This window comes from Triticum aestivum, chromosome 3A, assembly GCF_018294505.1.
Source record: "Triticum aestivum cultivar Chinese Spring chromosome 3A, IWGSC CS RefSeq v2.1, whole genome shotgun sequence".
Classification (NCBI taxonomy): domain Eukaryota; kingdom Viridiplantae; phylum Streptophyta; class Magnoliopsida; order Poales; family Poaceae; genus Triticum; species Triticum aestivum.
The window spans coordinates 607,214,770-607,224,301 of record NC_057800.1 but is presented as its reverse complement, the minus strand read 5'-3'; positions in this window follow the sequence as shown (position 1 = coordinate 607,224,301).

Genomic DNA, 9,532 nt, shown 5'->3' with positions numbered 1-9,532 from the left:
AACCGCCGCAGGGGACGCCGCCCCGCCGTCCGGCCTCTCCTCGTCTCCGGCAACTCCCTCGCCGGACCACCTCGACTCCGGCCGGCCCCTCCTCTCCGACGAGTTCGTCTTCATCTACAGTGTTCTCCGGCGACCGCCTCGGGAAGCGTGCAGATCTGGATCTCGTCCGGTTGACTTTCTCCCGAACCCTAGTTCATGTGCCCATCTTCATCATGCTATAACTTTGCATCCGTAGCTCCGATTTGGGCATATAGCATATCAAAATGTTCGTCTCACAGAGTACATCATTTCATTCCACTGCATCATTTTCATTTGAGTTCATCTTGATGCCTGAAATGCTGTTAGAAGAGTGCTACTTGAGATAATTGTCAGATCTGCTACTCCATTTAAATATTTGTCATTTTTGCCATGATTATTGTGTGCATGATATGCCCATGAGCTCTACATATGTTTTGTTAAGGGTTTTGCCATCTTTCCAGAGGTGCAACCCATGTATTTTTGTTATGTGTGTGGTGACTAGCACAAGCTTGCAAACTGAAGCACTTGGTAATGCTGATTTCAGGGACTTAGCATTTTCACTAAGTCCTAGACCTGTTTATCTCATGTTGCCATATGTTCATGTTGTTTCCTAGTGATCCGTGCCTCTTTTGAGGATGATTAGTAAGTATGTTTTGCTAATCTTGTAGTGTTCTATCCATCCATGTCTTTGTTTGCAATTATGGAGCACCCTAGCTTGAGTTAATCGAGCTCTACTTTTGCTACTTCGTGAATCTGAGCAGATTGTCTACTTGTTAGCGATTTTGCCGATGATGTTGTAGTTGATCCGTGCATGCTATGTTATTATTCTTGCCATGTCTAGCTTGCATTTTGTGTATTCTTGATGGATGCATGCTTAGCTTTTCATGAATTGCTCCGTAGTGAGTGCATCGAGTTCGTAAACATGCCTACTTGATATCTGTTTCAGCATGTGCCAGTTTTCACTAAGTTTGAAAACTGATTATGCTTTTGCTATGTTCACATGCTTGCAATAGTGTTTTCTGATCCCTTTTGGCTCAAGGTCACTAAGGGACTTTTGTTCACATACTTTGCCATGTTGAGGTCCTGTAGCATGTAGTTTTGTTGCTCCGAAGAGTGCTACCTGGTCTGAAATTCCAAACAAGTGTTAATTTCACTAAGTCTGAAATTTGTTTACCATATGCATTTTTGCCATGCTTGTTTGTACCTGTTAATGGATGAATTGGCCGTAGCTCAGTGCTAGACTTTTGTTAAGCATCTTGAATGCATCCCTGCCATGTATTTTATTGTCATGTTTGAGTGCCGTAGCATGTTCATCTCATTGCATTTAGATGGCTACTTGCTGTAAATCGCAGATCATGGTCATATTTGAATCGCTTGCCATTTCCAAACCGTAACTCCGATTCCGGTGATCTTTATATCGTTTTCAAGCGATTTCATCTCATCTTTCTAGTGGCGCACTTGGTATTCCAAGTTGGGGCCAGGTTCATGCATCCCTTGTCAAATCTTGCATATGCATCCCGCATCGCATCCCGCATAGCATACCATCCTTGCATCATATTGTTTGAGCTTTGCACGTGGTTGATTGTGTTCCGTTTGCTTGTTTGTCTTGTTTGGGTAGAGCCGGGAGACGAGTTCGCTAACGAGGAGCCCGTTGAGTTTGCTTTCAAGGATCCAGTCAACTCTGACAACTTTGCAGGCAAGATGATCATACCCTCGAAATCACTACTATCTTTACTTTGCTAGATGCTCGCTCTTTTGCAACGCCAATGCTACGATGCCTACCATTTGCTTTCAAGCCTCCCAATTTGCCATGTAAAACCTCTAACCCACCATGTCCTAGCAAACCGTTGTTTGGCTATGTTACCGCTTTGCTCAGCCCCTCTTATAGTGTTGCTAGTTGTAGGTGAAGATTGGAGACCGTTCCTTGTTGGAACATTTATTTACTTGTTGGGATATCATTATATTGCCATGTTATCTTAATGCATCTATATACTTGGTAAAGGGTGGAAGGCTCGGCCTCTCGCCTAGTGTTTTGTTCCATTCTTGCCGCCCTAGTTTCCATCATATCGGTGTTATGTTCCCGGATTTTGCGTTCATTACGCGGTTGGGTTATAATGGGAACCCCTTGATAGTTCGCCTTGATTAAAGCTTTTCCAGCAATGCCCAACCTTGGTTTTACCATTTGCCACCTAGCCTCTTTTTCCCTTGGGTTTCCGGAGCTCGAGGGTCATCTTATTTTAGCCCCCCCGGGCCAGTGCTCCTCTGAGTGTTGGTCCAACCGAGCGATGTCCGGGGCTACCAGGGGCAACTCTAGGCTGGCCTACCCGACATCTTGCTCATCCGGTGTGCCCTGAGAACGAGATATGTGCAGCTCCTATTGGGGTTTGTCGGCACATTTGGGCGGTGTTGCTGGATTAGTTTTAACTTGTCAAAGTGTCTTGAAGAACCGAGGTACCGAGTCTGATCGGAACGTCTCATGAGGAGGTCTATTCCTTCGTTGACCGTGAGAGCTTGTCATGGGCTAAGTTGGGACTCCCCTGCAGGGATTTGAACTTTCGAAAGCCTTGCCCGCGGTTATGGGCAGATGGGAATTTGTTAATGTCCGGTTGTAGATAACTTGAACCTTAATTTAATTAAATTGAATCAACTGAGTGTGTTACCGTGATGGCCTCTTTTCGGTGGAGTCCGGGAAGTGGACACGGTGTTGGAGTAATGCTTGCGCAGGTTGTTCTCTAGTTTCTCGCTCGCGCTTTGCCTCCTCTTCTCTCTCTCTTTTGCGAATAGGTTAGTCACCATATATGCTAGTCGCTTGCTGCAGCTCCACTTATATTTACCTTGCCACACCTATTAAGCTTAAATAGTCTTGATTGCGAGGGTGCGAGATTGCTGAGTCCCCTGTGGCTCACAGATTACTATTACACCAGATGCAGGGCCTGATGATTCCGCTCCAGGGGACGCGCTCGAGCTCAAGTGGGAGTTCGACGAGGACTCTCAATGATACTATGTTTCCTTTCCTGATGATCAGTAGTGGTGCCCAGTTTGGGGTGATCGGGACCGTGTCGCATGTTGGGTTGTCTTTTATTTTGGCGCCGTAGTCGGGCCATGAGTGTTTGGATGATGTAATGTTATTTATGTACCTTGATTGATGTGGTGAGTGTAAGCCAACTATGTTATCTCCGCTTTTATTAATTATATTACATGGGATGTTTGTGAAGATTGCCTAACTTGCGACATATGCCTTCAATGCGATTATGCCTCTAAGTCATGCCTCGACACGTGGGAGATATAGTTGCATCGAGGGTGTTACAAGTTGGTAATCAGAGCCTTCCCCGACCTTAGGAGCCCCACTGATTGATCATTTTTAGCAGCCGAGTTGTGTCTAGAAAAATGTTTTGAGTCATTTAGGAATTATATATCGGAGAGTTTAGGAATTCTTTTTACTTCCCAGTCTCCTCATCGCTCTGGTAAGGCATCCTGACGTAGAGTTTTGACTTTTCTCTTCTCAAATTTCACTAAAAGAAGTTAGGATCATGCGGGTATCTTGGAATCGTTCCGATGGTTTTATGACGAGAACATTGTCTTGGTGCCTCCTGTCAGGGGTTTTGTGGAAGTGTCCCGGGGAGTTGAGCTCTGAGGTGTTGTCGTCATAATTTTATCGTTGCAGTTCTGGAATACCTGAGTTTAGTACGCCGACATCGAAAATCTCTTTTATGCAGTTCGTTGGTGAGATAACCTCGACGCCACCCAGTACTGGGGCGGGAGTTCGGGAGTATCTCCATAACTTGTATAACGGATGCTTTTCGAAGGTTGAGGTAGATGGTTTCCGAAGTTTTTCTCGGTTATGTGTTGAAGGATGGATACAGCTGGATGTAGGATTTGCTAGATTTGGGTGAGATATTATGCTTCCCCTGTATCCCCAACACCTGATTGCATAACCGGAAAGGTTCGGGAGTTTCATAGGTGGGAATTCTAGTAGCTCTAGTTCTTCTTCCACGGATAGTTGGTTTGAGATTGGGATTTCTTACCGATTATTCGTTCTTGATCCATACCTTGTTGATTTATTTCTCTACCTAAATTCTATGTGGCTTCTCAATTTATGGATATGTGACCATTTCAAGAGGAATGCATTCGTTCATTTTGTTCGGATGTGAAGACTATATGTTGCAATTTTCATTTCGTTGGATTCAGCTTCAATATTTGTCTATCAATGTGCTAATGGATGTCAACCACTTCAGGATGGCCCCTCCAACGCGCACGACTCCGAATCCTGATCCGCCACAACCTCCACCTCCTCCGGAGGCATGGCAAGCTGTGATAGCCGCAACCAATGCAAACACACAGTTGATCATGCAAATTCTTCAAGAGCGCAATCAAGGCAACCAAGGGAACCAAGGCAACAATCAGAATCACTTTGCTACACTCAACCAGTTCCTTGCTAACGGGCCAAAGACTTTCAGCAATTGTGTTGAGGCAATCGATGCTGACGATTGGCTTGTGGATCTATGCAAGCATTTCGAGTGCAGTAACGTCAGGCCTGAGGACTTCGTCAAGTTCGCTTCCTTCCAACTCAAAGATCAAGCTGCAGAACGGTTCCAGCAGTACAAGGATTCCAGAGGTGGACGTGTGATCACTTGGGATGAATTCCGTCAAAATTTCAGAGCTCACCATATCCCTCAGAGCGTGGTTGAAAGCAAGCGTGAGGAATTCCGCAACCTGAAGCAAGGCTCTTTGTCTGTCTATGACTACAACAAGTTGTTTCAGAAACTCGCCCGCTTTGCCAAGCAGGACGTACCTGATGAGAAGAGCATGATATACCAGTTCAGGGGTGGTCTCAGAGAAGAAATTCAGCTAGCTCTTGTTCTCTTTGAGCCCTTGAGGTACGATGAGTTCTACAACATGGCACTGAAGCAAGAGGCCGCTCAACTGAGGTGTGATGCTTCCAAGAAGCAAGCCAGAGATGTTACTCCTTCTTCCTCTACTCAAGTGGCCAAGCAGCAGAAGTATTGGCTTCCTCCTCCTCCGTTTCGTCAGCCGTATCAACAGAAGAGCAAAGGTGGCAGTGGTTCTTCCCACCCATCCAACCCTGGCTTTCAGAACAAGACTTCGTCTCAAGCTCCAAGATCGAGTGCTTCGTACCACCGTCTGCTTTCAGAGGTCACGTGCAACAAGTGCCAACAGAAGGGTCACTATGCCAACAAGTGTTTCAACAAGAGGCGTCTTCCTCCTCCTCCTCCTCCTGTCAGATCGGCAAGCACAGCTATGGTCAAGCATAACACCAAGTCCGCCAAGGTCAACTTGTTGAATGCAGCTCAGGCAGAGGACTCGCCAGATGTGATTATGGGTAACCTTCCTGTTAATGACATTCCCGCAAGAGTTCTTTTTGACACTGGTGCATCTTTATCATTTTTATCGAAGCCTTTTGCATCTATGCATGATGTGCATACTATTGATTTGCCTAAGCCGATAGCGGTTTCTTCTCCGGGTTTGTTCATGAACACCAAAATGATGGCTCCGGATGTTACTATCATGTTGGGCGATTACAGGTTTCTTTCTTCTCCAATGGTTCTTGGTAACTCGGATATTGATCTTATTCTCGGAATGGATTGGCTTACTAAGCACAAGGCACATCTTGATTGTGCAGCCAGGCAGATTCAATTGACTCATTCGTCTGAGGATGTAATTGTCTTTGCCGCTCGTGATGATACCATCCGTCTGTTTTCTCTCAATGAGAAGGGTGAACTGGATGCTATCTCGCAGATTCCAGTCGTTTGCGAATATCAAGACGTCTTTCCAGAAGAGCTTCCAGGAATGCCTCCGCACCGGCCAGTTGAATTCGTTATTGATCTTGAGCTTGGTACGGAACCTGTGTGCAAGCGTCCTTACAAGCTCGGACCTGAAGAGTTGAAGGAGCTGAAGAAGCAACTCGATATTCAAGAAAGAATGGGTCTCATCCGGCCTAGTTCTTCTCCATGGGGTTGTGGTGTTCTTTTTGTGAAGAAGACGGATGGAACGGACCGACTTTGTGTTGATTACCGTCCATTGAACAAGAAGACCATCAAGAACAAATACCCACTTCCCAACATCAATGAGCTGTTCGAACAACTCAAAGGTGCCCAAGTATTCTCCAAGCTTGATCTCCGTATGGGTTATCATCAGATTCGAATCCGTGAGCAAGATATTCCTAAGACGGCTTTCAGAACAAGCTATGGTTCATATGAATACACTGTCATGTCTTTTGGCCTCGTCAACGCTCCTCTGACATTCTCTCGCATCATGAACTTCATCTTCAACGCCCACACCAATGACTTCGTTTTGGTCTATCTCGACGACATTCTGGTTTCCCCGAAGAACAAGGAAGATCATGCCAAGCACTTGCGTTTGGTGCTTGATAAGCTAAGGGAACACCAGTTCTACGCCAAGTTCTCCAAGTGCGAATTTTGTCTCGATGAGGTTCTTTATCTTGGTCATATCATCTCTGCCAAGGGCATTGCAGTGAATCCTGAGAAGGTGTCTGCAATTGTGAATTGGGAACCTCCTCAGAACGTGAAGCAACTCCGTAGCTTCCTCGGTCTCGCAAGCTATTGCCGAAGATTCGTTGAAAACTTTTCTAAGATCGCGAAGCCTCTCTCAAATCTTCTCCAGAAGCACGTCAAGTACGTTTGGTCTCCGGAGTGTGACATTGCTTTCACCACTTTGAAAGAGAAATTGATCACTGCTCCAGTTCTGACTCCGCCTGATGAATCTAAGCCGTACGAGGTCTTTTGTGATGCCTCTCTCCAAGGTCTTGGCGCAGTGTTGATGCAAGAGAAGAAAGTTGTTGCTTATACCTCTCGCCAGTTGAGAAGAACTACCCCACTCATGATCTCGAGTTGGCGGCAGTTGTGCATGCTCTTTTGACTTGGAGGCATCTCTTATTGGGAAGAAAAGTGGACATTTTCACTGATCACAAGAGTCTCAAGTACATCTTCACTCAGCCTAATCTCAACCTCAGGCAAACTCGATGGGTCGAAATGATTCAAGAGTATAATCCGAGTATCGAGTATACTCCAGGCAAGGCCAATGTGATTGTTGACGCATTGAGCAGAAAGGCTTACTGCAACAGTCTGATTCTCAAGCCTTATCAACCCGAGCTTTGTGAAGCTTTCCGCAAACTTAATCTGCAAGTTGTTCCTCAAGGTTTCTTCGCCAACCTTCAAGTCTCTCCTACCTTGGAAGACCAGATTCGCCAAGCTCAGCTTCTTGATGCTATGGTGAAAAAGGTGAAGATTGGGATTGCCAAGAGTCAACCCAAGTACAAGTGCTACCGCCTTGATGACAAGGACACTCTCTTCTTCGAGGATCGTATTGTTGTACCCAAAGGTGACCTTCGTAAAGTGATCATGAACGAGGCTCACAATTCTCTCCTCTCCATCCACCCTGGGAGCACGAAGATGTATCAGGACCTCAAGCAGGCTTATTGGTGGACTCGAATGAAGCGCGAGATTGCTCAATTCGTGAATGAGTGTGATGTCTGCAGAAGAGTGAAGGCAGAACACCAAAGGCCAGCGGGTCTCCTCCAACCTCTTGCCATTCCAGAATGGAAGTTTGACCACATTGATATGGACTTCGTGACTGGGTTTCCAAAGTCCAAGCGTGGCAATGATGCTATATTCTTTGTCATCGACAAATTCACCAAAGTGGCTCACTTTCTGCCTATCAAAGAGTCAATCACTGCAGCTTAATTGGCGGAACTCTATACCTCTAGAATTGTCTCTCTGCACGGTGTCCCACAAGTGATCTCTTCAGACCGTGGCAGCATCTTTACCTCCAAGTTTTGGGATTCTTTTCAGAAGGCCATGGGCACCAACATCCGTTTCAGCACAGCTTTCCATCCTCAAACTAGCGGTCAAGTCGAGCGTGTCAACCAGATTCTTGCAGATATGCTCAGGGCTTGTGTGATCTCCTTCGGCATGAAGTGGGAGGATTGTCTTTCTTATGCTGAATTCTCCTACAACAACAGTTTTCAAGCAAGTTCGGGCAAGGCCCCATTTGAAATTCTGTATGGCAGGAAGTGCCGTACCCCTCTCAACTGGTCCGAAACCGGTGAACGTCAGCTTTTGGGAAATGACTTAATCACAGAGGCAGAGGAAATGTGTAAAGTCATTCGAGATAACCTCAAAGCAGCCCAATCCCGCCAGAAGTGCTACTATGATAGTAAGCACCGTGATTTGGTTTTCGAGATCGGAGATCATGTTTACCTCCGCGTCTCTCCTATGAAAGGTACTCGTCGCTTCGGTATCAAAGGGAAGCTTGCCCCTAGATACGTGGGACCTTTCAAGATTGTCAGCAAGAGAGGCGACATCACCTATCAACTCGAGCTTCCTTCAAACTTTGCAAATGTTCATGATGTGTTCCATGTCTCTCAGCTCCGAAAGTGCTTCAAGACTCCTGACCGCACCCTCAACTTCGAGGACATTGAGCTCCAAGAAGATCTCTCTTATCATGAGCACCCAGTTGCTATTCTTGAAGAGACTGGACGCAAGACTCGCAACAAGTCAATCAAATTCCTCAAAGTCAAGTGGTCACACCATTCCGACTATGAAGCTACCTGGGAACGTGAGGATCACCTCCATTCTGAGTACCCGGCGTTCTTTCAGTCCTAGATCTCGGGACGAGATCCTTTCGTAGTGGTGGAGTGTTGTAACACCTCGGATATGACTTTCCCAATATGTATTCCAACTCTTGCCGTTTCCGGCGTTAAGTTATTTTATTTTCTCGGGTTCGGGTTTTCGTCTCCGTGTGTTGTTATCGTTGTCATGCATCTCATATCATGTAATCATGTGCATTGCATTTGCATACGTGTTCATCTCATGCATCCGAGCATTTTCCCCGTTGTCCGTTTTGCATTCCGGCGCTTCGTTCTCCTCCGGTGGTCATTTCTACCTTTCTTTCGTGTGTGGGGATTAAACATTTCCGGATTGGACCGAGACTTGCCAAGCGGCCTTGGTTTACTACCGGTAGACCGCCTGTCAAGTCTCGTATCATTTGGACTTCGTTTGATACTCCAACGGTTAACCGAAGGACCGAAAAGGCCTCGTGTGTGTTGCAGCCCAACACCCATCCAATTTGGCCCAAAACCCACCAAAACCCTCTCCATCATCTAGAGCATTCGATCATGATCGCGTGGCCGAAAACCGCACCTCATTTGGACTGTCCTAGCTTCCTCTATGCCTATATATACCTCCCCCATTCCAAATACGGATCTCTCCTCTTCGAAACCCTAGAATCCCAGATCCGCGCGCCGGACATGTCCGTTTCTCGCCGGACACGCCGCGCCGCCGCCCCGAGCCAGTGAACGAGCGCCACATGGCACGCCGGCCACCTCCCGTGCCGCGGCCCGCCGAGCCCAGGGCAGGCCCCCGAGGCCCGGTCACCGCCGCCAATCGCCCGAGGGGCGCCGCCCTCGTTACGTCGCCCGTCTCCTCTCGCCGGCGCCGCCCCGCCGCCGTCCAGCTAGCTCAACACCGGCGCCGAC